Source organism: Mauremys reevesii, linkage group 16 (genome assembly GCF_016161935.1).
Source record: "Mauremys reevesii isolate NIE-2019 linkage group 16, ASM1616193v1, whole genome shotgun sequence".
NCBI classification, from domain to species: Eukaryota; Metazoa; Chordata; order Testudines; family Geoemydidae; genus Mauremys; species Mauremys reevesii.
In genome coordinates, this window is record NC_052638.1 from 43,394,648 (window position 1) to 43,421,639 (window position 26,992).

General features: G+C 42.1%; 1 protein-coding gene across 6 annotated transcripts in view; it reads left to right on the forward strand.

Annotated features, from left to right (window-relative positions):
• Positions 1-26,992, forward strand: part of LOC120384228 (mitotic spindle assembly checkpoint protein MAD1-like) — a 268,654-nt gene that overhangs the window by 2,345 nt on the left and 239,317 nt on the right. The gene's annotated exons all lie outside the window — the stretch shown is intronic.

The following is a 26,992-nucleotide window of genomic DNA, read 5'->3' on the forward strand; positions in this document are numbered from 1 at the left end:
CTTCTTCAGTCGCTGTGTTTTCTCCCCAACTGCATCTCCTGTTGTCATCACACTCTCTGCTAGCCCTAAATGTTGTGCTGACACTCTGCCTTCTGATGTCCTTCTTGGCTGGTGAAAACCAGTGGGGAAGTATTGGGTCCATTGTTGTTTGAGGTTTCTCTATTTGGGGGGGATGAAGGGGTTATGGTCCTTGTGTTTTTTAAGCTATTGTGAGGCCCATTCCCAAGACAGCCAGATTGTTAGCCTGAAGAGTTGGTTAACTCTCAAGTGGTGTTCCATCTATTATTGCAGAAAATTGTGGGTGAGCACCTCTGACAATTTCTTGGTTCCTCAGGCTGCCTTGACCTTGGTCAGTCTGGTTACAGAGATGGATATGATTGTGTTATTGGCTGATCTTTTCCTACCAAAGGAAGAAGATAGTCATTGTTCAAGGGATTTTCCTGACACATTCATGTAGCTGCTCTTGAGTGACTCAAGCCTATCTTTCTGAGAGAATCCAAATGACAATTGTAGTAATTGTTGCTCTGCTTCAGGATTTCTTTTCTTTACACTAGGGATTGAATTTGGATCCTAGTCCAAAACTCCTTTTATTTTAAAAATGGACATTAGCAGTTGCTATTTAGTTTATGCAATAATTAAATGGGATAACTGCTAATCAGGCAAGGCCAGGCTGATCCTTTACAGAGGCATATTTGATGGTTACCATTTATTCTATGCAATAGTTCAATGGGGTAACTGCCAGTGTATTTTTAAAATAATGAGTTTTACCATCACCTGATCCTGCAAACCTTTCTCTACACCTTCACCTGGACCCCCCTGAAGAGTCCCATTGTCCCTGTACCCAGAACCCCTCAACAAGCCCCTGTGCATCCGGATCCCCCACTGAACTACCCACACCCAGATTGCTGCACACAGAACCCTCTAACCCCACACCTGGCTCTCCCCCACCACACTAAGCCCCTCTACGCTTGGATCCTGCTGGGCTGAGCCTGCCTCCCTGGCACGGGACTGCTAATCCTGGTGAGTTGCTTCCTGCTACTCCTGAGAGAATTCTGCACCAAAACATTAAAAATTCTGTGCCAAAGAAATAAAAATTGTGTGCACAGTATTTTAAAATTCTACAAAATTTGGCAAATGTTATTTGTCAATAAATAAATGTGGAGGCTCCAGCAGGGATTACAGATGACTGGATGCACAGAGTTGGGAGATCATCCTGCAGCCCTCTCCCTGGGATGTGGACCTCTAGGGCAGCCCCGGCCCTTGTGCTGTGTCAGGGTTGGGTGCAGCCTCACCACTGAGTCCTTGTCCTGAGGTGGGGGGAGCCCTGCAGGGTGATCTCCCACCTCCATGCAGCCAGTCATCTGTGTGCCCAACTGCCATGCTGGAGCCTCCACATTAATTTATTGACAAAATTTGCAGAATTTTATGATATTGTGCATAGAATTTTAAATGTTTTGGTGCAGAAGTTCCTCAGGAGTCTGAAGGTACTGATTGTGACCAGTGCAATCCAGGGTTTATTAAAAGCCTTATTTTGATCTCCCACCTCCTCTAATTTTGTGAGTAATGTTGCTAGGCATGAGTTTGGGGTGGCCACACCTTTATTCCATATCACACTGACATTGTGTGTGTGTTTGTGTATACTGAAATTAAAATACATAACAAGGAATAGGTCTTCAGCACTGGAGTGGGTCACTGTATAGTTATGCTGTTTATTCCTTGAGTTCAAAGCGGAGTCCATCATTCCATTACAAATCCTTGTATGCAGGGTAAAAAGTTAGCTCCTGACTAAATCTTTGTCAGTTTTTGCAAGGCAGTTAAATTTTCAAAGTTTGAGCACCCCAGCTTTGTGATTTGATACTTTGTACTTGGATAATTCGAACAGTAGTTATTACATTTTGCTGCATTGTTTATTGCACATGATATAGATCAGTTTTTAAAATGAGCTGCAATTTACTGCACAGCACAGCAGCTGGGTTGACACAAAAAGCTGTAATCTAGTAAATCATATGTTTCTGGAAATTAGAACACGTACTTGAATATGTATTCATTCATTTGACTTCAACTGTGACAGATCAACTGTGAACTCTCTGGTAAATAATAGTCAGAACAACAATCCATATTAAACAGGTAGTTCATATTGCTTACTGGAGAGATAAGTTATTTTTACCTTACAGTATGTTCCACAAAATATTTTTCCTCATTTTACTGTTAGAAATAATCCTGCTTAAAAAATAACAGATGCACAGAACAAAAAAATATATAGGTTGTTTAAACTGACACATTGTTAGCAAAGTCAAAAAAACACATCTCAAAGGTGTCCAAATACAGGTGAGGGGATCAAGGCTCCGTCATGTGTTAACCATATGACTGGTATTCCCCTGCACCTGCTCTGCTGCCATCATCAGCTGATATCACTAAGCCATTAGGGCCCTGATACTGCCAATGTTTGTCCATGTGAGTATTCTCATTGAGTTTCCTTAGCCTATTTGTGTGATTAAGGGTTTGCAGCTGCACTTACAAGCACAGGAGGTGTGTGTTACCTGAACAGCAATTATATTATGCACAGTATCAGCTACTTAGATACGTTTCTTAGCTATAGCTGGTTTAGGTCACTGCTCTTCTAATCTCGACTTGGTTTTGGTCTGCATTATTAGTTGCTCTGGCTGGGCAGGTCATGCTATTTGGGGGTGACTTGGTAACTCTGTACTAACTTGTTGGATGGACCCTGCTACAACCCCCTAAAAGTTTCAGAGTGCATTTGTATGTCAAAGGATGCTGTGGAACTTCAAGTGTGTGGTAGCAGGGTTCATGTGGTGAGTTAGTGCATGGTGTGTGATAGATTCGTATTCTGGCTTTCACTGAACTAATTTGCTGTGTAAACAATCCCATAGTCATGACTGAATGTGCTTTAGCTTATAATTTTATAACCTTCTTTTTGTTTCTAATCAGAATCTTATTTTACATTTGCATTTTGTTAGCTTTTCCTTCGTTGATATTATTACCTTTTTAACAAGGAATTGTTTTTCCTCTTGGTTTTAATAATTCTGATTTAGGCATGGTCTAGCTAATTTGTCCACATAAGGAGTAGCTGAAGGGAAGATCTGATATTATCTACGAATATTTCAGAGAATGAAATGTGTAAAGTTCTTCTACTGCACCCATTCCTCAGCCTCATCTTTTACTAAACCCCATAAATAGTCCACTACCCTTACCATGAAATCTCTCAAAGATGGGATGACAAAATCCTTTGCCTTTCCTATTGGTATTTTTAACTGAAGCAAGGATTTGAAGTGGTGCTGAACACTTTTTTCAGGAGTTCATGCTTGCTTTTCATTCAAGCAGAGTAAATGCAATCACCAATATTGCTTAGAATCTCTGAAGAGTTGGTGCACTTGAAGAGATTCACATTATCTGTAGAATGGTTGAGACCTGGGATAGAATTGGATTGTTAAAGTATTTTTTTATTTCAGGAAACTAAAAATATAGAACAAAACTGTACAATTCATTCAACTTCTAGTCCTCAGCCAATGCTAATTAAGAGAGAAGTCTGATCATTTGTGGGGAAAGCAGAGCACAGGTGGTTACATCTTTGATGGCAGAGTCCCATTTGGAAAGCCAGAATATTTTACAGTATTTAGAAAGAGGCATTTCTTGGGAATATTGGGTGTAGGTGTGGGTCCCTGTGAAAATAATTGTGCCTGGTGAAGTGATAGGAAGTTTGGTTTAATCCTTGGATAATTTCACTTATGGGTTTAGGATGAAATAGAGGTGGGGGAAAAAGCTGAACCTTATTAGAAGTAGAAAAACTGGTGACTGTATCTTGGCTAGTGTTCCCTTTTTTCCAGTAAGCTGTCTGGAGGTGTATAACCCTAATGGCTTGTTGTATGCCATTAAAAGGTATTGTACACTCATAAAAGAATGACATTTTGATCAATGCTGTTAAAAGAATTAGTGTCTTGACACAGAAAAGCTTTCCTCCTGCAAGTTTAAAAATATGCCTTTAAAAGCTTTTTATTGAATACCTTTGCATCCTTCAGAAATGTGCCATTTTGGCATGAGGTTGCTCTGAAGTATTCCATATTGTAACTTAAATGCAAAATCTCCTATTTACCATCAGAAAGGAACCAGGCTAGGCATGTATAGTTACTTAACTACCATCCAGGGGACTAAAGAAAAAGCACCTTAAGCTATTGTATGTGGTCTAAAAATAAGAACTTCTTGTTTTAAAGAATCCAGAATCATTTGAAAGCCATTTGTTTTTTTGTTTGGTATTGATTTTTCCAGCGCTGTTTGAGCGCCCATTTGTGCTTTGAAGTCATGCATTTTACACCTACAAGTGGGGTACAATGTCTCCATTGGCCCACAGACATGCTGTCCATACTCGGTGGAATTTGGTTGGGGGACTTTAGGTTGCTTCCTGTGCTGGTGAATTTTTTCCTAATTGTATTTCCCTTTAGTATGATTTCAGGATCTTTTTAACAAAGCACTGTTTAACTATGATTGCTGAAATGGAGCTGAATATGGCTTGATTCTTGCCTACATCTACAGCTCAACTTGCAACTATTGTTGGCAACAGTTGTCAAGGTGGTTCAGTTTTGTAATGTAGGTTAGGCCTGAGGAATCCTATCAACGGATTTGGCAATATTGTTAATACAATGACCAGAGATGACAAATTCTGAGGCCAGGTCATTAAGCTGTGTTAACCTTTTGTAACTGAACCAGTTGAACATAACTGGTTTAAGCAAATATGTTTCAGCGCATTCACACCAGCATACTGGTGTGGTTTAAGAATTCTTGTATTTTTGCTCCATGTCCACCACATAGCTACTCTAAAGTGTTTTTGGTTGTGTGGCCCTCTTGGTGTCTATTTTACATTTCTCAGCACAGTTCACAGAAGAGGACGGTATTGTCTTGGGGTTAAGATATCTGACTGGGAGTCAGGAGACTTCCTGTGTGACCTTGAGCACTTAATAATGTCCCTTAATCTTTCTCTGTCTCTCCGTATCTCCTGCTGTAAAATGGGGAAAACAATACTTCCCTACCTCATGGGGGGGGGGGTGAGAATAAATTCATAAACATGTTTGAGGTACTAGCCTTCGTGCAATGGGAGAATCTGGTCTTTAATGTAATAACTAAGCTTTTAGTTATAATTTTGTTCTGTACCTGTCACATTCAGCATCACTTAGGAAATCTGCTCCTATGCCTGTTCTTTTGTCTTCCTTCTCGATCCCTCATTCAGTTTCTCCCCTTCTTCCCTGTCTGTGTGTGTGCACAAATGAGTGATGAGTCATGTGTCTGTGCCACAACTTCTCTTCAATTGGCCCACCATCTTTCCCAGTGGATAGGTGGAGTAGGTTGTATGGGTTTGCTGGGATTTAGCTATCTGGACAAGCCTCACTCGAGTCCTTACCCTTCTGGAGATAACCAAAACATGCAAGGGAGCATTCCTTAGGCTCCTTATCCCTTTATCTTCCGTTGGTACAGAGCATAGCTGTGCCAGCATAGCTACAATCAATGCCAGAAAAGAATCAATAGATGGTAAACTGGACTTCATGCACTCTGCTCATTCTGTATGTGCTTTTAAAATGAGAGAAACTGACAAAAGCAATATTTCAGGAATGCAATTTGGAATGAACTTGACAAACTAAACCCAGACATGCTCAGGACACTGCTTTTTTCACAAAATCCCTACCATACTAATGAAAGAAAATAAATCCTTAGGATACAGGCTAGGAAACATGGAAGACTGGTTAATAGCCTGTACAGCTAGTATGACTATTAGTGCTGCTAAGAAGATTCTATGGGGCAGATTTTCCAAAGTGCTGGCTAAACAGGGTCTTTGCATTCTTTGGGCTACTGCTCCTCTCTGTGCCATCTTGGATCCATCAGTCCATTCTCGCTTGTTGTAGGCTCAGCAGTTCATCAGCCCCACTGACACTGGGCCAGAAAAGGAGGTTTTTCTCCAAGTCTTGCTGGAAGTTGTAGCCTGAGCATGTAAGTAATTGCTGCAGGCCTCGTCACCACTCTGCACGACACTGCCTCAGCCTCTTCCTTGCCTCACCCCTCCTCAAAGTCTTTTTACATCCTCTCTGTAGGCCCCTTGCAGGCTCCACCAGCCCTCCTGACTGTTGCTCAGTGTTCGTAGATTAATTCATTGATTCATAGACCTGAAGACCAGAAGGGACCATTGTGGTGATCTAGTCTAATCTCCTGTATAACACAGGCCAGAGAACTTCCCTGAATTAATCCCTGCTTCTGGTCCAATAGATGTGGTTGAACTAGAGCAGTGTTTCTCAAAAACTCATCTGTGGACTAGCGCTGGGCCCTGGAACTTCTCAAAAATAATTCCTACAGCAGATCTCTTAGAAAAAATTCTAATCTTGGTTTAAAAATTGTCAGTGATGGAGAATCCGCCATGTCCCTTTGTAAATTATTCTAATAGTTAATTACTCTCACTGTTAACAATTTACGCCTTATTTCCAGTCTGAATTTGTCTAGCTTCAGCTTCAAGCCATTGGACCATGTTATATCTTTCTCTGCTAGATTGAAGAGCCCATTATTAAATATTTGTTCCTCACGTAGGTACTTATAGACTGAAATCATGTCACTCCTTGATCCTCTCTTTGTTAAGTTAAATAGATTGAGCTTCTTGAATCTATCACTATAAGGCATGTTTGCTAATCCTTTAATTGTTTTCGTGGCTCTTCTCTGAACCCTCTCCAATTTATCAACATCCTTCTTGAATTGTGGACACCAGAACTGAACACAGTATTCCAGTAGTGGTTGCACCAGTGCCAAATATGGAGGTAAAATAACCTCCCTACTCCATCTTGAGATTCCTTTGTTTATGCATCCCAGGATTGCATTAGCTCTTTTGGCCAAAGCATTACACTGGGAGCTAATGTTCAGCTGATTATCCACCATGATCCCCAAATATTTTTCAGTGTCACTGCTTCCCAGTGTAGAGTCCCTCATTCTATAAGTATAGCCTATATTGTTGCTAGATATATACCTTTATATTATGCACTTTAATAAGGCTATTGTTTGCTTGCATCCAGTTTACCAAATGATTCGCATGGCTCTGAATTCATGACCCGTCCCCTTTATTATTTACCACTTCCCCAATTTTTCTGTCATCTGCAAACTTTATCAGTAATGATTTTATGTTTTCTTCCAGCTCATTGATAAAGATATTAAATAATATAGGCCCAAGAACCGATTTCTGCAGAACCCCACTGGAAACCCACCTGCTCGATGATCATTCTCCATTTACAGTTACATTTTGACACCTATCACTTAGCCAGTTTTTAATCCATTTATTGAGTGTCATGTTAATTTCATATTCTAGTTTTTTTAATCTAAATGTGTGGTACTTAGTCAAAATATATTGTGTCAACAATATTACCTTTTATCAACCAAACTTGTCATCTCATTTAAAAAAAAAATCAAGTTGTTTGACAGGTTCTGTCTTTTCCATAAACCCATATTGATTTGCATTAATTATATTACCCTCCTTTAGTTCTTTATTATTCAAGTCCCAGATTAGTTGCTCCATTATCTTGCCTGAGATTGATGTCAGGCTTACACACCTATAATTACCTAGATCATCCTGTTTACCCTTTTTATAAATTGGGATAAAATTAGCTTTCTTCCAGTCTTCTGGAACTTCCCCAGTTCTTGAAGTTATTGAAAATCAACATTAATGGTCCTCCAAGCTCCTCAGCCATCTCTATTAAAACTTGTGGATGCAAGTTATCTGGACCTGCTGATTCAAAAGTGTCTAACTTCAATACCTTTTGTTTAACGTCCTTAACATTTGGCCACAGTGTTGCACCCAGAACTCATGTTCAGTTGATTATCCACCATAATCCCCTGTGAAGAGTCACTACTTCACAGGGTAGAGTCTCTCATCCTGTAAGTGTGACCTACCTTCTTTTTTCTTAGATGTAGGACCCTACACTTGGCAGTATTTAAAACACACATTGTTTGCTTGGGTCCAGTTTACCAATTGATCCAGATTACTCTGTGCTAGTGACTTATACTTGTTGTTTACTACTCCCCCCAATCTTTGTGTCATCTGTAAACTTTATTAATTATGATTTTGTGTTTTCGAAGTCATTCATAAAAAGTTAAATAGTATAAGGCCAAGAACCAATCCCTGTGGGACCTCACTAGAAACAAACCCACCCAAGGATTATTCCTCATTTACTGTTACATGTTGAGACCTGTCATTTAGTCAGTTTTTAATCCACTTAATATGCGCCATGTTGACTTTGTATCATTCTAGTTTCTTAACCAAAGTGTCATGCAGTACCAAATCAAATGTGTTAAAGAAATCTAAGTATATTACTTCAATGCCGTAAACATTATCAGCCAAACTTGTAGTCTCATCAAATTATCTGAAGTTAGTTTGACAGATTCTGTTTTCTATATATTCATGTGTGATGGGATATGCAAACCCTGCACCAGTAAGGAAAGGGTTAAGCAGCTGCTCTTAACCTGGGTAGCCCCACCCTGCAGACCTACAAATCATGCAGGGTTTGGAGGAGGAGCTCAAAAAGGAGAACAGGTCCATTCAGTAGCAGAGAAGACAGTGAAGGTGAACTGACCTACCCTCTGAGCTCCTGGGAAGGAGCAGTGCAGGATGGAGCACTGCTGCCTGATGCCTTGCTGTAGCCACTGTGCCAAACCCACAGAGAAGACACTCGTGACACTCAGAAGGTCTGAGACTATTTTCAGTTTCAGTTATTTAATGTTTTACTATAACTGCTGGGGAAAGAGGGGACTGTAGGAAGTGATTCAGGTAGGCAAGAGTATAGCACACATGCGGTATGTCTACACTGCAATAAAAAACCCATGACACTGAGTCTCAGAGCCTGGGTCAATTGACTCTGGCTCAGGCTGCAGGGCTAAAAATTGCAGTGTAGATGTTTGGGTTCCAGCTGGAGCCCGGGCTCTGACCAGGGTGGAGTTGATTTAAATCAATTTTATTTAAATCACTAGTAAGGAAGACTTGATTGAATCATGTATTTCTACATAAAAGTGCATTCTTGTTGGTTGTTATAACCTTAGTACATATTCTTCACAACTCAGAGATAGATGTAGGTTTCACTTTTAGATGGTACACACTATACATTTTTAAAGTGATTTATTTTGAAAACTTTTCAGATTCGTTTTACAGATATAGCAGAAAATGAATGATTGTTTGGTTATTTCATTTACCAAAGGTAATTGAAGCCGATATTTAAGAAGTCACTGGGAGGTGAACTATCTCCAGTTCAACAGGCTAATCATTAATATTTGGAGGATTTTCTTGACATGCTATATTAGGAGAAGAACATCACCAGACAGATGACAATGGACAATACGGAGTCTGTTTGGGCAATGGTCACATTGGGGAAGAAAACTACCAGAGCCTCATCCAGGATAGTGATTGATCTAGCTTAGAGATGGATAGGGAGCTCTTTAATGTTTTTAAGGAGGTAAACACTAATAGGAACTGCTTGATCATGGGGGACTTTAACTTCCCGGATATAGATTGGGAAACAAATGCTAGTAATAATAATAGGGCTCAGCTTTTCCTAGACGTGATAGCTAATGAATTCCTTCATCAAGTGGTTGCTGAACCGGGATGCCATTTTAGATTTGATTTTGGTGAGTAGGACCTTGTTGAGGACATTGTTGTAGGGGACAACCTTGGCTCGAGTGATCATGAGCTAATTCGTTTCAAATAAATGGGAGGATAATCAATAGTGCATCTGAGACTAGGGTGTATGATTTCAAAAGGGCTAATTTTACTAAATTAAGGCGACTAGTTAGGGAAGTGGACTGGGCTAACATATTTAGGGATCTAAGGGCAGATGTTGAAGTTGCAGGAGTTGTCAGAGGCATGTATTCGTAGGTAGCAGTTTTAGACCGAGCTGGATGAGCAAGCGTCTTAGAGGGTCATTAATTGAAAAGCAGAAAGCGTGCAGGAGTGGAAAATGGGAGGATCAGCAAGGAAACCTACCTTATTGAGGTCAGAGGGTGCAGGAAGCTGTGAGAAAGGCAGTGGAGATGGATCTTTAAAACCAATAGCAAACGGTTTTTAGCCATATAAATAGAAAGAAAACCAAGAAAGAAGAAGTGGGACCCTTAAAACTTTAAATGGAGTGGAGATTAGGGATAATCTTGGAATGGCACAATATCTGAGCATACTTTGCCTCGGTCTTTAATGAGGCTAATGAAGAATAGTGATAGAGGACCGATGGGAATGAAGATATGGGGTAGACATTACGGTAGCTGAGGTAGAAGCCAAACTGGAACAGCCGGATAATCTTCATCCTAGAATATTGATAATCTTTAATAAATTGACTGGAGATTAGCTAATGTAGTTCCTATATTCAAGAAGGGGAAAAAAGTGACCCGGGAATTATAGGCCTGTTAGTCTAACATCTGTAGTATGCAAAGTCATGGAAAAAATCTTAAAGAGAGAATGGTTTGGCAACTGGGATAGATTACAACATGGATTAAGGTAGATCGTGCCAAACCAACTTGATCTCCTTCTTTGAGAGAGTAACAGATTTTTAGACAAAGGAAATGCGGTGGATCTCATATATCTGGATTTCAGTAAGGCGTTTGATCATGAAGAATTACTGGTTAAACTGGAAAAGATGGAGATCAGCCAGAGGTGGATAAGGAGCTGGTTAAAGGGAGACTGCAGAGGGTAGTATTGAAGGGGAACTGTCCGGTTGGAGGTTACCAGTGGAGTTCCTCAAGGCTTTTATTCAATCTATTTATTGCTGACCTGGGAACCAAGAGTAGGAGTGGGCTGATAAAGTTTGCGGATGACACCAAGTTGGGGTATTGTCAATTCGGAAGAGGATCGGGATATTCTCCAGGAGATTTGGATGACCTTGTAAACTGGAGTATTAGTAACAGGATGAAATTCAATAGTGAGAAGTATAAGGTTATGCATTTAGGGATGTCTAACAAGAACTTTAGTTATAAGCTCAGTTGGAAGTAACGGAGGAGGAGAAGGACCTAGGAGTCCTGGTTGATCGCAAGATGACTATGAGTAGGCAATGTGATGTGAGACCTCATTTGGAGTATTGTGTGCAGTTTTGGTCTCCCATGTTTAAGAAGGATGAATTCAAACTAGAACAGGTTCAAAGAAGGGCCACTAGAATGATCCGAGGAATGGAAGGCCAAAGAAGGATGAGAGGAGATATGATTACACTCTTTAAATATATCAGAGGGATAAATACCAGATATAAACTGTCAGTCAGATAAGTTTATGGAGGATGGTATGATAGGATAACGGGCTTAGTCAATAGGTCAATTATGTGCCTGGTATGATGTAACCCTTTCCAGAGGCTCCAGGGAAGATTGGCTCTGCATCTTGCAGGAGGTCAGACTAGATGATCATAATGGTCCCTTCTGATCTTGAATTCTATGATTCTATGATTCTATGACATTTAAATTGTTTTAGTTAAATAAAACAACAACATTATGTATTCTGGATTTTTTTTCTTCAACGGCAAACATATATTTTAACAAAACAAGCATATGATTTTTTTAATTTAGTTGAACAATCAAGTTTTTTTTAAAATCAAGTTTGTTTTTGTTAAAATTGTTAACTAAAATAGTTTAATTTAAAAAAGAAAACAACAAAAATTAAATCGACTGTCAGCCAGGTCAACACGAGATACTTAAAATATTGGCTTCTGCAGCTAACTCCATAGTCTTCACCTTCATTTTCTTGTTTGTTCATAATCTAGAAAAGAAAAACAAGCTTTCCTGCTTTTTCAGGTCCCAAATGATTTCTCAATTTGGAATGAATTAGTTCAAAGGAAGAAAATATTCTTTCTACATCGGCAGAAGAAGCTACTGCTGTTAAAAGTGAGATTATCACTTCAACTGTCTCTGAATCCAAGTGCTTAAGTGACGCACACCAGTTCACTGGTATGCCTTTCTTTAAAACATCATCCGTAAACATATATTTCTTCAATGGTTCACCCTTAGCACTGGAATTTATTATAGTTGGCATTATGGAGGGATGATTGCTGGATGTCCATGTCATAGCCAACTCCTCTTCTTCAGCAGTTAAAGTTTGACCCTGATACTGAGTATTGAGAATATTTGCAAGAAAATGACCTGGAGATAGTACTTGTTCTATTCGCTTTTTTTAATGCTTGTAGTTTAACCCTGTCATTGCGTATTTCTCTTTTTAAGATCTCACTCAGTTACTTCCAAATTTTCCACAGTGTCAGCAATAAAACAGCTATTTCCCTGCATTTTGTTCAAGGCTACAGAAATAGGCTTCAGGGTATTCAGCATGTGTTCAACATTTCTCTTAAGCCCAATGTTGAGAACTTTAGCTGTGACAGTACCATCTATTTTTTCACGATTTGTTCACAAACTGTCATCAGGTTAGGCCAGTTCTTGATATAGTGCTCAAAACAGTCCACTACTGAGTTCCATCACACGTCTTGTGGGAGAGTTAGCTTGGTTCCTCCCACTTTTTTCGGAGCAGCTGCTGCAAAGTGGTTGTTACGGAAGTATTTTGCAATTTTAACATTAGCCTTTATTTCTGGAACACTGAAGTCTTTGACTAGGAGGTGCATCAAATGGCGCTTCAACCGTATGTCATTAGCTTGGGACTCTCTTCTCAATTTCTTCTCATCTTGGATACATTTGCAGCATTGTCTGTGACCAAGCTGCATACTAGACACTTCGCATTTTTTTTCCACAGTTTGTTACAGCTTTTACTGCTGCTACTTGTAAGTATTCTGCTGCATGTGCATTTCCTGATGTATCAATTGTTTCTGTAAGGAAGACAGTCCCTTCTGTTGTCACACAAGCACATACAACAGGATCATTTTGGACACTGCTCCACCCATCAAGACTCAGGTTAACAATTTTACCCTCTAGACGTTTTGCACACTGCTCAATTTCTCTTTCATACACTTTATCCAGCAATTTGCCTGACACATCTGCTCTGCTGCGTGGACTGTATCCTGGTCTTAATGACTGAACCATGTTAATGAAGTGAGGGTTCTCAATCATGCGGAAAGGAGAGTTTGTTGCATAAACAAACTGGGCAATTTTTTCATCAATTACCACTTTCAGTAATCTGCTGGTTCTTATCACAAACTTATCTATGGTTGTTTCTGGATGATGGAGATTTTATTTTTTTCTTTTTGCTACAGGTGATATGCTGTGGCTATGTGACATACATCAGTGGTTCTCAAACTTGGGCCGTCACTTGTTCAGGGAAAGCCCCTGGCGGGCTGGGCCGGTTTGTTTACCTGCAGTGTCCGCAGGTTTGGCCGATCGCAGCTCCCACTGGCCGTGGTTCGCTGCTTCAGGCCATTGGGGTCTGCAGAAAGTGGTGTGGGATGTGCTGGCTGCCCTTCCTGCAGCCCCCATTGGACTGGAGCGGTGAACCGCGGATGCGGCAGGTAAACAAACCAGCCCGACCCGCCAAGGGCTTTCTCTGAACAAGCTGCAGCTCAAGTTTGAGAACCACTGACATACATGATGTGACTGAAACACTATCATTGGCAGATAACTCTGAAACTATAGAAAATGATGGCGATCTTGAAGGTGGATAGTCTTCAGAATCCTGTATGTTGAGGATGGATTCTCCTAAACAAAATAAGTCAATGCAGTTATTTAATTATTATTACCATACTGCTCATTTAGTATTACTGATTGCATTCACTGACGCTCAGTACTACTTTAAAGATGAAATTGTAAAAGGAAGATCTGCCTATTTCAGCTATTTATTTTTTTTATCACAACTGCATCTAAAATGTTAGTACCATAGAGTAACAACTATATTTTTTGCTGAAACATGAGAATTCAAGAATATTCCAGAAGGAAGACAGGCAGTCCTTAAGAAAGAAGTATGAAATAAAAAAGTTTACCAACCTGAAGATCCTGCATGTTCAGACACGTTCCTTTCATCATCTTCAATGCAGGTTCCTCCTGAGAAGGGACACTTCTCATTATGTTTCATTCATGCAACCAGGCCTTGCATTTCTTTGTTGCACCTCTTGCATTTTGCACACATACCTGTACTACCCACAGGTAGAGGAACTTCATTAAAATATTCCCAAACTGGGTCTCTTTTACAGCCTGCTGCCATTATAGGTTTTCCCTTCTAGTGAGAGAATGGTATGGTAGATCTCAAATCAATGAAGGCTATACTCAGAAAGACCTCAAGACATCTGGAATATGCTGCTCAAACAGTTTCACTTTGGTTTCTACTGTCTGTTCCTCCCTTCTCACGTTTATCTCCAGACTTCTCCTTGTCCAGATCTATTCCGCCCCCAACAATCTTCTATTCATTGAACTTTTTGAAACTTTGCACTTTTAGAGAGAGGTAAGGGATTGACTCTGTGTACATAAATTTGCAGAGGGACAGTAGGGTTGAAGTCTGTTATTTCTCACCTCTCTCTATTTAATTTATTTTATTTAAAAACATTTTTGCTGTTAACAAGCATGTTATCTCTGGAGACATAAATCCACAGTTTGAGAAATGCAAAACTAAGCATCTCTGATGGTATCTTCTAGACTGAGCACTGAGTCCCATTGGGTAGATAGAAAGATTAACCTAAATAATCTATACAGAAGCCCCTGGAACCCCAAAAGATTGGGTCCCTAATCCATGAACTATTGAAACTCATTTATAAAACTTTTCTTAAACATTACATGAATATATTGTCTCATACTATATAATTAGAATTTATAATCTGTATTCCATGATGCAACCCCTCCCAGTTTGGTGGTATCTGCAAACTTTAAAAGTATACTCTGTATGCCATTATCTAAATAATTGATGAAGATATTGAACAGAACCGATCCCTGCAGGACCCCACTCGTTATGCCCTTCCAGCATGACTGTGAACCACTGATAACTACTCTCTGGGAATGGTTTTCCAACCAGTTTTGCACCCACGTTATAGTAGCTCCATTTAGGTTGCATTTCCCTAGTTTGTTTATGAGCTGGTCATATGAGACAGTATCAAAAGCTTTACTAAAGTCAAGATCTACCACATCTACCGCTTGCCCCCATCCACAAGGCTTGTTACCTCATCAAAGAAAGCTATTAGGTTGGTTTGACATGATTTGTTCTTGACTAAATCCATGCTGATACTTATCACCTTATTATCTTTTAGTTAAGTATCAGAGGGGTAGCCATGTTAGTCTGGTTCTGTAGAAGCAGCAAAGAATCCTGTGGCACCTTATAGACTAACAGACGTTTTGCAGCATGAGCTTTCGTGGGTGAATACCCACTTCTTCGGATGCAAGCAGTGGGTATTCTGTGGGTAACTATCTTTTAGTTGTTTGCTAATTGATTGCTTAATTATTTGCTCCATTATCTTTCCAGGTACAGAAGTTAAGCTGACTGGTCTGTAATTCCCTGGGTTGTCCTTATTTCCCTTTTTATAGATTGGTACTATATTTGCCCTTTTCCAGTCTTCTGGAATCTCTCTCGTCTTCTATGACTTTTCAAAGATAATTGCTAATGGCTCAGATATCTCCTCAGTCAGCGCCTTGAGTAATCAAGGCCTGATGAAATGAATCCTAGGTGACTTGAAGACATCTAATTTGTCTAAGTAATTTTTTAACTTGTTCTTTTCCTATTTTAGCCTCTGATCCTACCTCATTTTCATTGTCATTCACTATGTTGGATGTCCAGTCACCACCAACCTTCTTGGTGAAAACTGAAACAAAGAAGTCATTAAGCACCTCTGCCATTTCCACATTTTCTGTTGTTTTTTTCCCCCCTCATTGAGTAATGGGCCTACCCTGTCCTTGGTCGTCTTCTTGCTTAGAATGTTTTCTTGTTACCCTTTATGTCTCTAGCTAGTCTGATCTCATTTTGTGTCTTGGCCTTCCTAATTTTGTCCAAACATACTTGTGGTGTTTTGTTTATATTCATCTTTTGTAATTTGACCTAGCTTCCAGTTTTTGTAGGACTCTTTTAAGATCATTGAAGATCTCCTGGTTAAGCCAGGGTGGTCTCTTGCCATACTTCCTTATCTTTCCTACGCAGTGGGATAGTTTGCTATTCCACCCTTTATAATGTCTGTTTGAAAAACTGCCAACTGTCTTCAATTGTTTTTCCCCTTAGACTTGCTTCCCATGGGAACTTATCTACCAACTCCCTGAGTTTGTTAAAGTCGGCCTTCTGGAAGTCCATTGCCTTGATTTTGCTGTTCTCCCTCCTACCATTCCTTAGAATCATGAACCCTACCATTTCATGATCACTTTCACCCATGCTGCCTTCCACTTTCAAATTCTCAACCAGTTCCTCCCTATTTGTCAAAATCAAATCTAGAACAGCCTCTCCCCTAGTAGCTTTTTCCACCTTCTGAAATAAAAAATTGTCTCCAATACATTCCAAGAACTTGTTGGATAATCTATGCCCAGCTGTGTTGTTTTCCCAACAGATGTCTGAGGTATACAGTCAAATATTCATAACTTCAGATATGAAAATGATACATGCACACAAATAGGATAATCATATTCAGCAAAGCATGGCTTTTCCATTGACATCTTACATGAGATACTTTATACAAGATTTGTTGCAATTATGTAACAGTGGTAGCAACAATGATCTACATGTTCATATTTTAATCATATAATGTCTCAGCCTGATGCAGGGGATTGTAGATGAGAGGAGGCTTTGAAGACAGAAGGGGCAAGTCCCTGAGATCTCAATCCAGGAGAGGCCTGGAGCCTCTGGCCTATCCAGTAGGGCTACTTGGTTGCAGGACTCTTTATCTACTGAAAGGGGTGGACATCAATGCGCGATCTGGCTGGAGGGCCACGTCGCGAGAGGGACCAGACCACTGCAGTGTGGTTGTGACTGTCTGCAGAGGGCAGCAGGAAAGGAGAGAGCCTGATGTGCATATGCCTGGCCACAAGGAGACATCTGTGGCGAGTGATCCCTTTCTCCAAGTTGGTTGGAATTAGTTATATTACTCTCTTTAATTCTTTATTAATCAGATCCTATATTAGTTGTTCCATTATTTTACCTGTGATTGATATTTGGTTGACAGGCCTATAATACTTGGATTACCCCATTTACCCTTTTAAAATATTGGCACGACATTAGCTTTCTTCCAGTCTTCTGGAGCTTCCGCAGTTTTCCAAGACTTACTGAAAATCAGCGTTAATGGTTGAATTCCATAGAAGTCCTAGCACTACCGTCTTCTGCCTTTTACCTAGAATTTGGTCTTTCTATGGTCTTACTTCTATCCCTTCAGTTTGACTTCTATAAAGTCCCAGCACAGGCCTATGACTTCCCTGTGGGACTACACCTCTTACTAGTCCTTTATTGGTACTCCATTTCCAAGAGCTCCTCTGTATTAATAGGCCGAACCCGCAATAACCACCGGGCTTGTTGCATCCACTCTTAAAGGGATCACTATGCTCTGTTAAAGCATCTCCTCCATTCTTCTCTGCATTTCCTTCCTTGCTGCAATTCCCAGTGTTCAACACCCATGGGCTTCACTTCCACCTCTTCCTCGTTCTATCTGCTGAAATGATCAGCAGTGAAACAGTTAATGCTGACGTTTAAAATGTCATCAATAAACTTTACATGTCTCCAGTGAGACAAGCGGGGATGGGAGCGGGGTTCAACCTCCCAGAGTCACTATTTCAGACTGCCCTCATTGCTTCTGGTTGACACTTGATTCATATTGAGACGGTGGTGGTTGTTAATAATAATCATATTTATTACGGTTGTGCTTAAGGGCCAAGAATGGGGCTCTGTTGTGCGTGGCTCTGTACAGACAGAATAGTAGATGGTCCCTGCCCCAGAGAACCTGCAATCTAAGTAGACCAAATGGACACAGCCGTGGGGTGGGAGGGGAGAAGGTAGAGCAGATTAGCAGAGTGAACAGTGTGAGGGCAGTAAGTGTCATGATAGTTCTACAATTTTTTGGGGGCGGGAGGGGCTGAGTTTGCTTACCAGGGGATAAGCTAAATGGGAATGGAAGGGGGTGAAGGGGACGGGGAGCGTATGGAATGAAGCTGAGGTTAAAAGATGGGAAGGGGGAAGGATTGAAACAGCCAATCACCAAAGGGCAGAGAAAGTCTGGTCAAAACTGTAGAAAGTTCTCTGAATGTCCAAAGCAACAAAGTTTTGGCTGAAACTGCTTAGATGGCTGGCTTAATTCTGCAGTTTTTTCCCCAAGGCAACATGCTACTGCCCCTTGGAATCCCCTTTACAGTTTTGGGTCCAGGGTGGTATTAGAAGGAAGGGTGGCCCCAGCTAAGCCCCATTTCACCCCCTGCCCATCAGTATTGCAGTCTCTGCTGTGGCTGCTTCTGTCCCTACCAGTTGTAGTCTCTCTTTTTAAGCATGAGGGCTAGAAATTTTCCAAGATTCTTAAATTAAAGAAGAGTTTGCATAATCCAAATATGCCAATGAGCCACATGAATCCATCAAGCGGTCCACATGTTGTTTGCGGGCTGGGTGTTTGACACCCCTTGTCTAATCCATACAGATCTTCTGTATCAAACTGGTTTGAACATGTTTATGGGTGGATAATATTAAGTGTTTTACAAGTATTCAAGGGTGTTAGAATGGTTCTTAGAACAGCAAATTTCTCTTGTAAAGACCCTGGGGGTCTGGTCCCCATTCCTGCATGAGTGTTTTGGTGTTTTTTTTTTTCAAAATTGTTGTCAAGCAAATATTTGTTTCCTTCTGTTCTCATGGTCATGTCCCTAATGGAATGGTGTTTTGGTATTGAATATGTTTGTTCACTTTGTATGCATAAAACATGAATATTAGAGGGAGGGAATAAAATGACACTAGCCACTCAAGGTCATGTGTTCCTCTGATCCTGGTGTAACAGAAAAAAGGGATAGCATAAACTAATATGGTGTCTGGGAAGGGAACATATTTCTAAGAAAGCACCTGATAACTGAATTTATGTTGCAGAAAATAGAATAGGTGACTTCTACCTACCAAACCAACCACAGCCTGTTGGAAATGAATTGAACAATAAGAACCAATAGAATGGGAGGGAGGGATGGTTTTCTTCTTTGGCTAAATCTTGATGAGAAGCACCTACATGCAATAACGTGAGGTTGGGGAACAAGATCTGAAATCTGGGAAACCTGTGAGGGAAAGGTATTTTAAATTGTCTTAAATTCTTGAAGTGGAGCAAAATATTAAGTGACTTAGAAGAGCAGATTCCTAAAATACGGTGCTAGGTTTTGACCACTAGCTGTTCTATTGGTGTATTCTCTTGATATGGCCTTTGCATGAGTAGTTGCTCACACAGGTGCATTACTGTATTATCTAAGGGAAAAAGAGCCAGTTAGTTCATTACAGCTTCTTTGTATTTTTAGGAACTCATCCTTTGAACAGTGTTGTGAGGTGGGGTTGTGTGTGGTGTGTTGTTTTTTTTTTTTTTTTTTTTGTAGCGCTAGTGTTTGGGCCACAGGGAATTCAGATCTTGCAGAAAAAAGAACAGCCTTGAATTCAGTACAGAGACTGATATTTGTCTGTTTTATTAGTGGAAAGCTCAGTCTCCTGTGTTTTTCCTCATTCTAGATAACCTTTTCATGTCATCTAAGAAATTAATTTCTTCGTTGGAATTGTTGCAAGTAAACTTGATAGCAGGAGTGCTGTTATTGAGGCAGCTTACACAGTGATTTGTGAAGTACAGCCACTTCATATAAGGTGAAGCAAAAGTCGATTTATCGATTACTGCTGGGATTTCAGGAACCTGTTGAACTCCGTTTGTTTTTCTCTCATAAAACTCACTACTTGAATGCCTTTTTTCTTGCCTTCTTTTGGAAAGAGTTCTTTCATGCACATTCATGTGAGTGTGAACAATCGGTCTGTTTGCTAGCTATGCTTCTCTGCTGTAGAGTTGGACTGCCTAGTAAAGTGTTGATAGGGTCAGTTAGTGCAACTTTCCTGTTGTCAAGGTTCTTGCTGTCGGGGAAGTATTTTAGCAACAGCCTTTCCTATGTATAGAGAAAAATTGGGGCAGTTGCTACCCAGGCTGCAAATATTCTGGGCTCTCTGTTCACTCTGTCAGCCTTCTTCATCTGAATGTGCTTAAACAGAAGAAAATAGTATGGGAAAAGTGAGTTTATTGCAGGTGCAATGTTGCTTGTGCTATATCGCACCTTTTAATATAGGCCATCTCTTCCCTACACTTCCTGGACTCTACACTGTAAGAAGAAAGACTACACTCTGAAAACTTATCTGTTCACAATTTTTATTAAGAACTTTTTACAAGTTTCTACTTCAAGTGTTGTGTTTTTTCCTCCTGTTCCAAACTAGGCTGTGACTTGGGGGAATTAAGATGGGCTGGGCTCCAGTAGGCTGGTAAAACAAAACCAAATGAATTATAGAAGTTGGGAGTAAAGAGCAAAAATCACCCTACTGGTACAGGTCTCAAGACAGGGAGTGATCTAACATGTTCTTGAACTGCTAGTGCTGCTATACAGTGTCCAGACTCCTTTTTTACTTCAGTGGGACCTGGGCAGTATCCCAGACTTTTCACATTACAGACGCACCCCCCCCCCCCCACAGGTTATGCAAACCCGATTTACGCAAATCTGCACTTAGGAGGCCTTTTTTTTTTTTTTTTTTTTTTTGCATAATGGTCGGGTATATGTTTCCAACTTACACACAATTTGAGTTACGCAAGGCATTCCGGAACGGAACGCTTGTGTAAGTCAGGGAGTGTCTGTATTTAGGCACAGCAAAATAAACTAGATAGTTCACTTTGTGGCTTCTGTAGGCCAAGTGCATTGCACACACGAGGGGCTCACTGTGTCCTTCCATTCCTCCTCCCAAGCTCCTGTGTGCTACCCTCCCATCCCCCTCTATTTCAGGGACTCACTGCTGTCATCAGATGTTTGGCTGTGTGCGTGTTTTCTTTCTGCGTGCTGCACTGGCTCTGGCCAGACAGCCCATACAGCAGGCTCCAAATGACCTGCCCAATAAAATCATAAGACTTGGTTTAGTAGGGAAGGCGCTTGGCCAGGTTTATTGTCGACGAAGCACGGTAGTAGCACCTGGCAGAGTCTACAAGGATACTAAGACATGTATGCTCGTGACAATGGATGCAACTCAATCCATGGCAGGACTTTCCATTGCTCCCTAGGCTGGCCAAAGACACTCCCTCTGAAATACATCTTTATACACAGATTCAACCAAGTTACGTATTGCCCCTGAGATATCAGGGTGCCACCCATTGCCTTGTACATGTTGGTTTAATTAAAACATTTCTATTCCTTATGCTGCTATTCTAACTTTATCTTTAAGATGGGGCAGTGTGTTCTTGTTATCTTTGGGGAACGTGCTGCTATAGAGGTGTTCTGGTACCATCCTTCTGGAATATGTGTTTTTGCAATATCAGCTCTGTGCTTGCCAAATTCTGTGAGCAGGGCCTGTCTCTTGCTCACAACCTGACTTTGCTTCATATTGGCAAAGTTTTGACTACTACCTTAGTTCAGGTGTCATAGAAGGCCTTATATTTCAGGCCCTCTTCTTACTACAACTGCATTCCCTCCCATGACCTCCCTGATGCTAGGGGCTCTGTCTCCCCCCTCCCCCTCCCGTCCATTCTAATTTTTTTCTTTCTGTCTGGGAGAGAAGTCTTTCACAGAGTTGTGACAGAAATTACTCCTGGGGGAATTCTGCACCAAAAAATACAAAATTTTGCGGAATTTTGGATATTTTATTTGTCAAAATAAGGCAATATAATCACACCAGTTTAATTTATTTAAACTACCATACAGAAAAAAAATCACAATAACTGTTCAGTATTTCCGAAACACATGAAAGTTAAGTTACAAATATTTGGTAACCAAGACCCTGCATTCCAGTTATAATCCTGGATTTTCATTTAAATTACATTACTTTTATTTTGGTGTTTGTGGTTCTGTAAAGTAGATTGTTGCTTTAAATTGCTCAGACTTTCACACAAGAAAGTCGAACAGGTTTGCTAATCATTGTCCTGCATTTTTTTAAATGGGTGCCATAAACAGATAGTTAAGGGTTAATGTCTCTTTTACCTGTAAAGGGTTAAGAAGCTCAGTAAACCTGGCTGACACCTGACCAGAGGACCAATAAGGGGACAAGATACTTTCAAATCTTGGTGGAGGGAAGTCTTTTGTGCTCTTTGTTTGGGGGTTGTTCGCTCTTGGGACTAAGAGGGACCAGACATCAATCCAGGCTCTCCAAATCTTTCTGAATCAGTCTCTCATGTTTCAAACTTGTAAGTAATAGCCAGGCAAGGCGTGTTAGTCTTATTTTTGTTTTCTCAACTTGTAAATGTTCCTTTTTGCTGAGAGGATTTTACCTCTGTTTGCTGTAACTTTGAACCGAAGGCTAGAGGGGGTTCCTCTGGGCTATATGAATCTGATTACCCTGTAAAGTATTTTCCATCCTGATTTTACAGAGATAATTTTTACCTTTCTTTCTTTAATTAAAACTTTCTTTTTAAGAACCTGATTTGATTTTTTTCCTTGTGTTAAGATCCAAGGGGATTGGATCTGGACTCACCAGGAATTGGTGGGGGAAGGGAGGGGGGATGGTTAAATTCTCCTTGTGTTAAGATCCAAGGGGTTGGATCGGTGTTCACCAGGAACTTGGTGAAAAAGCCTCTCAAGGCTGCCCAGGGAGGGGAAGGTTTTGGGGTGACAGAAAGTGATCCAGACCCTGAAATTTCTGGATGGTGGCAGTGTTACCAGATCTAAGCTAGTAATTAAGCTTAGAAGTGTCCATGCAGGTCCCCACATCTGTACCCTAAAGTTCAGAGTGGGGGGGGAACCTTGACAATGGGTAAGTAAAATAGATCCTGAGCTGTAATCTAGCCCCATTGTACCTCTCTGGCACAGGGAAAAAAGTGAGAAAGCCCATAGACCTTCCTAGCTGAGGAATCCGTTACCGTCATTTACAATAAAGTTCCTTTACACCACTTTTTGGCAAGGTAAAGGAGCCGTAATTGACTAAGAATGGGAACAATTAATGACCATTAGCAGCCTGCCTGTTTTAGTTGTTACATTTCTGCTCTGCCTCAGGGACAGAGCCTGCTTCACACAGCCCTACGCCACCAAGCCCAGGATGCCACAACCACAAGAGAAAAGGGACAGAGTAAGTATCTCTTGCTTGTTTGCATGCAGGCAGGTGCCCAGCCATACCCTCTTAACGTCTCTCTAGGGATGCACGCACGCACCCCCAGCCTCCCTCCTCCTCCCTGCAGTGAGCTGCTGTGGAAGGGGCATGCATTTTTCTGTGGGAGAGCCAAGAAATCTGCAGAAGGTATGAATTCTGCCCCCCCGGTATGGTGCAGAATTCCCCCAGGAGTAAGAAATGATAATATTGTGCAATATCCTGGACAAACCTTACTGAATTAAGTTAAATCTTACTGAATTAAGTTCAAGTGTTTTAGGAGTTCATTGTATTAAATATGTATGTACTGTTGCAGGATTATCTGTAGTTCCATGAGGGATGAGGACCATAGCCCTGCAGGAGCTAAGAACAGTAGGGGGTGGGTAGATTAATTCAGTCATGTTGTAACAGCTGTAGAGATGTACCACCACCTGGAGAGAAGTTCACATATACCAGTTCAAACTGAATTGCCTGGGGACCAACAGATAAAGAGAGGATTTTTGGTTAAATAGCTTGAGTTAAAATTGACTAAGGGACTTCTTGCTCATCCAGCAAATGGACAGGACCCTTGGCAGCAGGGGCGGCTCTAGAAATTAAGCTGCCCCAGGCAGCGCGGTGTGCTGCGCCGCCCTTCCTCGGTCCCGCGGCGGGTCCCCTCTTCCCGCGGCTCCGGTTGAGCTCCCGCGGCAGGTCCACCGGAGCCCCGGGACATGACTGCGGGAGCTCCACCGGAGCCGCGGGAACAGCGAACCACCCGCGGGCACGGTCCGGCGGCTCCGCTTGAGCTGCCGCAGTCATGCCTGCGGGAGGTCCAGCCGAGCCGCGGGACGAGCCCCCCTCCGCAGTCATGCCTGCGGCAGGTCCGGTCGTCCGCGGCTCCGGTGGACCTCCCGCAGGCATGACTGCGGCAGGTCCACCGGCCCAGCCTGCCGCCCCCTAGATTTGGCCGCCCTAGGCAACAGCTTGGTTTGCTGGTGCCTAGAGCCGCCCCTGCTTGGCAGAGTTTGGAGTCGGTGTGTGTGTGTGTGTGTGTGTGTGTGTATGATCTCTGGTAAGCTTATTAGTGAGCGGCTAGGTTCTTGTGTTGTTTTTAATGTTTTTCTCTGTAATGCTTTTATTTTAAGACTAAATGTGCTTGCTTAGGAAGAGCTGTGTGGTAGCTTCACTGTGGCAATTCCACTGTTTGTGTCTCTAAGAAGAAAAGTAAAACCAACCTGCTGAGGCAGACTTACTTTGCTGGGGAGTTCGTAGAATAGGCAGGGAGCTGCACAGAGAGAAGTGGGTCTCTGCCCAAGAGAGGTGATGGCTGAGAACCTGTGAGCCTAAAGTTGGTGCCCTTGCTGGCCACAGACAGGGAATACAGGTGCTGTTATCCTATCCTGTGACAGGAGTCAACAGTTTAAACTGCATTGGGAGTATCAGCTGAGCAAATATGGAGGATATTGTTATGCTGGGGTTCTTGGTCTATATACAATTACAGATCTGGTTAAAGCTGCTAGCTCTGCTAATCAAATGCCAGGGACTCCACGTGTCCCCCATTTCTCCTTTTCAGTTTTTACTATTTTTACTGAAATCAGGAGGGTTCTGGCCACTGGTGTCTAGAACAGTGGTTTTCAAACTTCTTTTCTGGTGACCCAGTTGAAGAAAATGTTTGAGGCCCGTGACCCAACGGAACTGGGGATGAGGGGTTTGGGGTATGGGAGGGGCTCAGGGCTGGGGCAGAATGTTGGGGTGCAGGGGTGATGGCTGTGGAGTTGGGCTGGGAATGAGGGGTTCAGGGTGTGGGAGGGGGCTCTGAGCTGGGGCAGGTGGTTGGGGTGTGGGAGGGGGTCAGGGCTCTGGACTAGGGTGCAGGCTCTGGGAGGGGCCAGGGATGAGGGGTTTGGGGTGCAGGAAGGAGCTCCAGGTTTGGGGGGGCTCAGCGCTGGGGCAGGGGCTTACCTCGGGTGGCTCCTGGTCAGCGGTGAAGCATGGGTGCCAAGGCAGGCTTCCTGCCTGTCTTGGCACCTCGGACCGTGCTGTGCCCCAGAAGTGGCCAGCAGTAGGTCTGGCTCCTAGGCAGATGCACGCAAGCGGCTCTTGCTCACAGGCACTGCCCCTGCCCCTGATCCCTTTGGCCAGGAATCGGCTAATGGGAGTGTGGAGCCAATGCTTGGGGTGGGGGCAGTGCGCAGAGCCCTGTGGTCCCCCTGCTTAGGAGCCAAACCTGCTGCTGGCCGCTTCTGGGGCGCAGCGCGGTGTTGGAACAGGTAGAGACTAGTCTGTCTTAGCCGGGCAGCACTGCCGACAGGACTTTTAACAGTCCCGTTGGCGGTGCTGACTAGAGCCGACACGACCCAGTGCCTGACATTCCGCGACCCAGTACTGGGTCGTGACCCACAGTTTGAAAACCACTGGCCTAGAACACTTCCTGACATTTTTGGAATTGATCAGATGCTGCTTTAAAAAAAATATCATGTTACAGACAGACAAATGGAGAAATGCTGTTAAGTGTAAAAACCTCACTTCATTCAGCCAGTTAAGGAGGGTTTATCAAACTGAGCTTCTGTCTAAGTATCAAGGAGTGTTCTGTGTCTGATAGGATCAGGTGTAGTCCTCTGGTCAGATGGAAGTAGACCTTTTTTGCTCTTCTGATTATTTGGATGTTAAAGCAACCCCAAAGCAGCAGAGCATTCTGATGATCTGAGGGCAGATGCCTATAGTGGTGAAGTGTGTAATGGAGAAGGTGAGTTATTTGAGTACGGAATAAGTGGTAAATTTTCATCATGGTGAAAGGTTAACAGGGGGGTGCCTTAAGGGTTCATGCTAGGACTGGTGCTGCTTAATACATTTATTAAGGATCTGGAAAAGAGAGTGAGCAGTGAAGTGGCAAAATTTGCTGATGACACAAAATTATTTAAGTTATTGAAGTCCAGAGGAGACTGAGGAGCTTCAGGGGGATCTAATCAAGCTAGGTGAATGCGCAGCATAATGGCAGTTGACATTCAGACTTAAATGCAAAGCAATGCACATTGGAGGGAAAAATTTGAACTACTTCTACACCAAATTAACTATCAGCTTGGAAAGGGACGTGGGTATCATTGTATCAGCTCAATGAAGGCCCCTGCTCAGTTTGCAGCTATGGTTTTTTTTTTAAAAAAAAAACTCCACCCAACACAAAACAAAACAAAGAGCTAACTAAATGTTAGGTTGCATAAGGACTGGAATGAAGAATAGTAAGGAAAATAAAATACCATTCTATAAATCAGTGGTTTAGCCTAATCTGGAAAACTGTGTGCGCTAATGTTGTTGTTCTTTGAGGAACCTATGTAGGACTTATGAATTTTGGTTGATATGAAGTTGTCATGAAAAATCTTTATCTTGAACGCCCCTTTGTCTGTGTGTATCCGCTGTGGGCTGGCAGGGCTGTGTCACATCTCTGCCTGACCAGGGACAGTGGTGGGTCCTTACAAATCAAAAACAATCTGTTCATGATGAAGCACCTTGGGAAAGTAGGTTTGCTAAGGTGATTGGCTAGAGCTGGGAGAAGATACTTTGTCCTTGTGTGTGAAGGGAGAGGGGAAGAGGAGAGGGTGGAAATTCTGCAAGCAGCTCAAAGAGACGTTGTTGACGAAGCAGGAGGATATTAAGACTCTCAGGGGGATGATGCAAAGACACATGTGATGGGATCCCTGGGATGCAGCCTGGGACTGTGGGATTGCTGTGCCCCTGGAACTCTCTCCAGCCTGGGCTGTGTCTCACAATGCCTGGCTAGTGACCAGCAGCAAACCCCTCCAGGCACTATCATAACTCAGCACATCAGCATATGGAGCCCCACACCCAGCTCTGCTGCATGAATGCTCGCAGAGC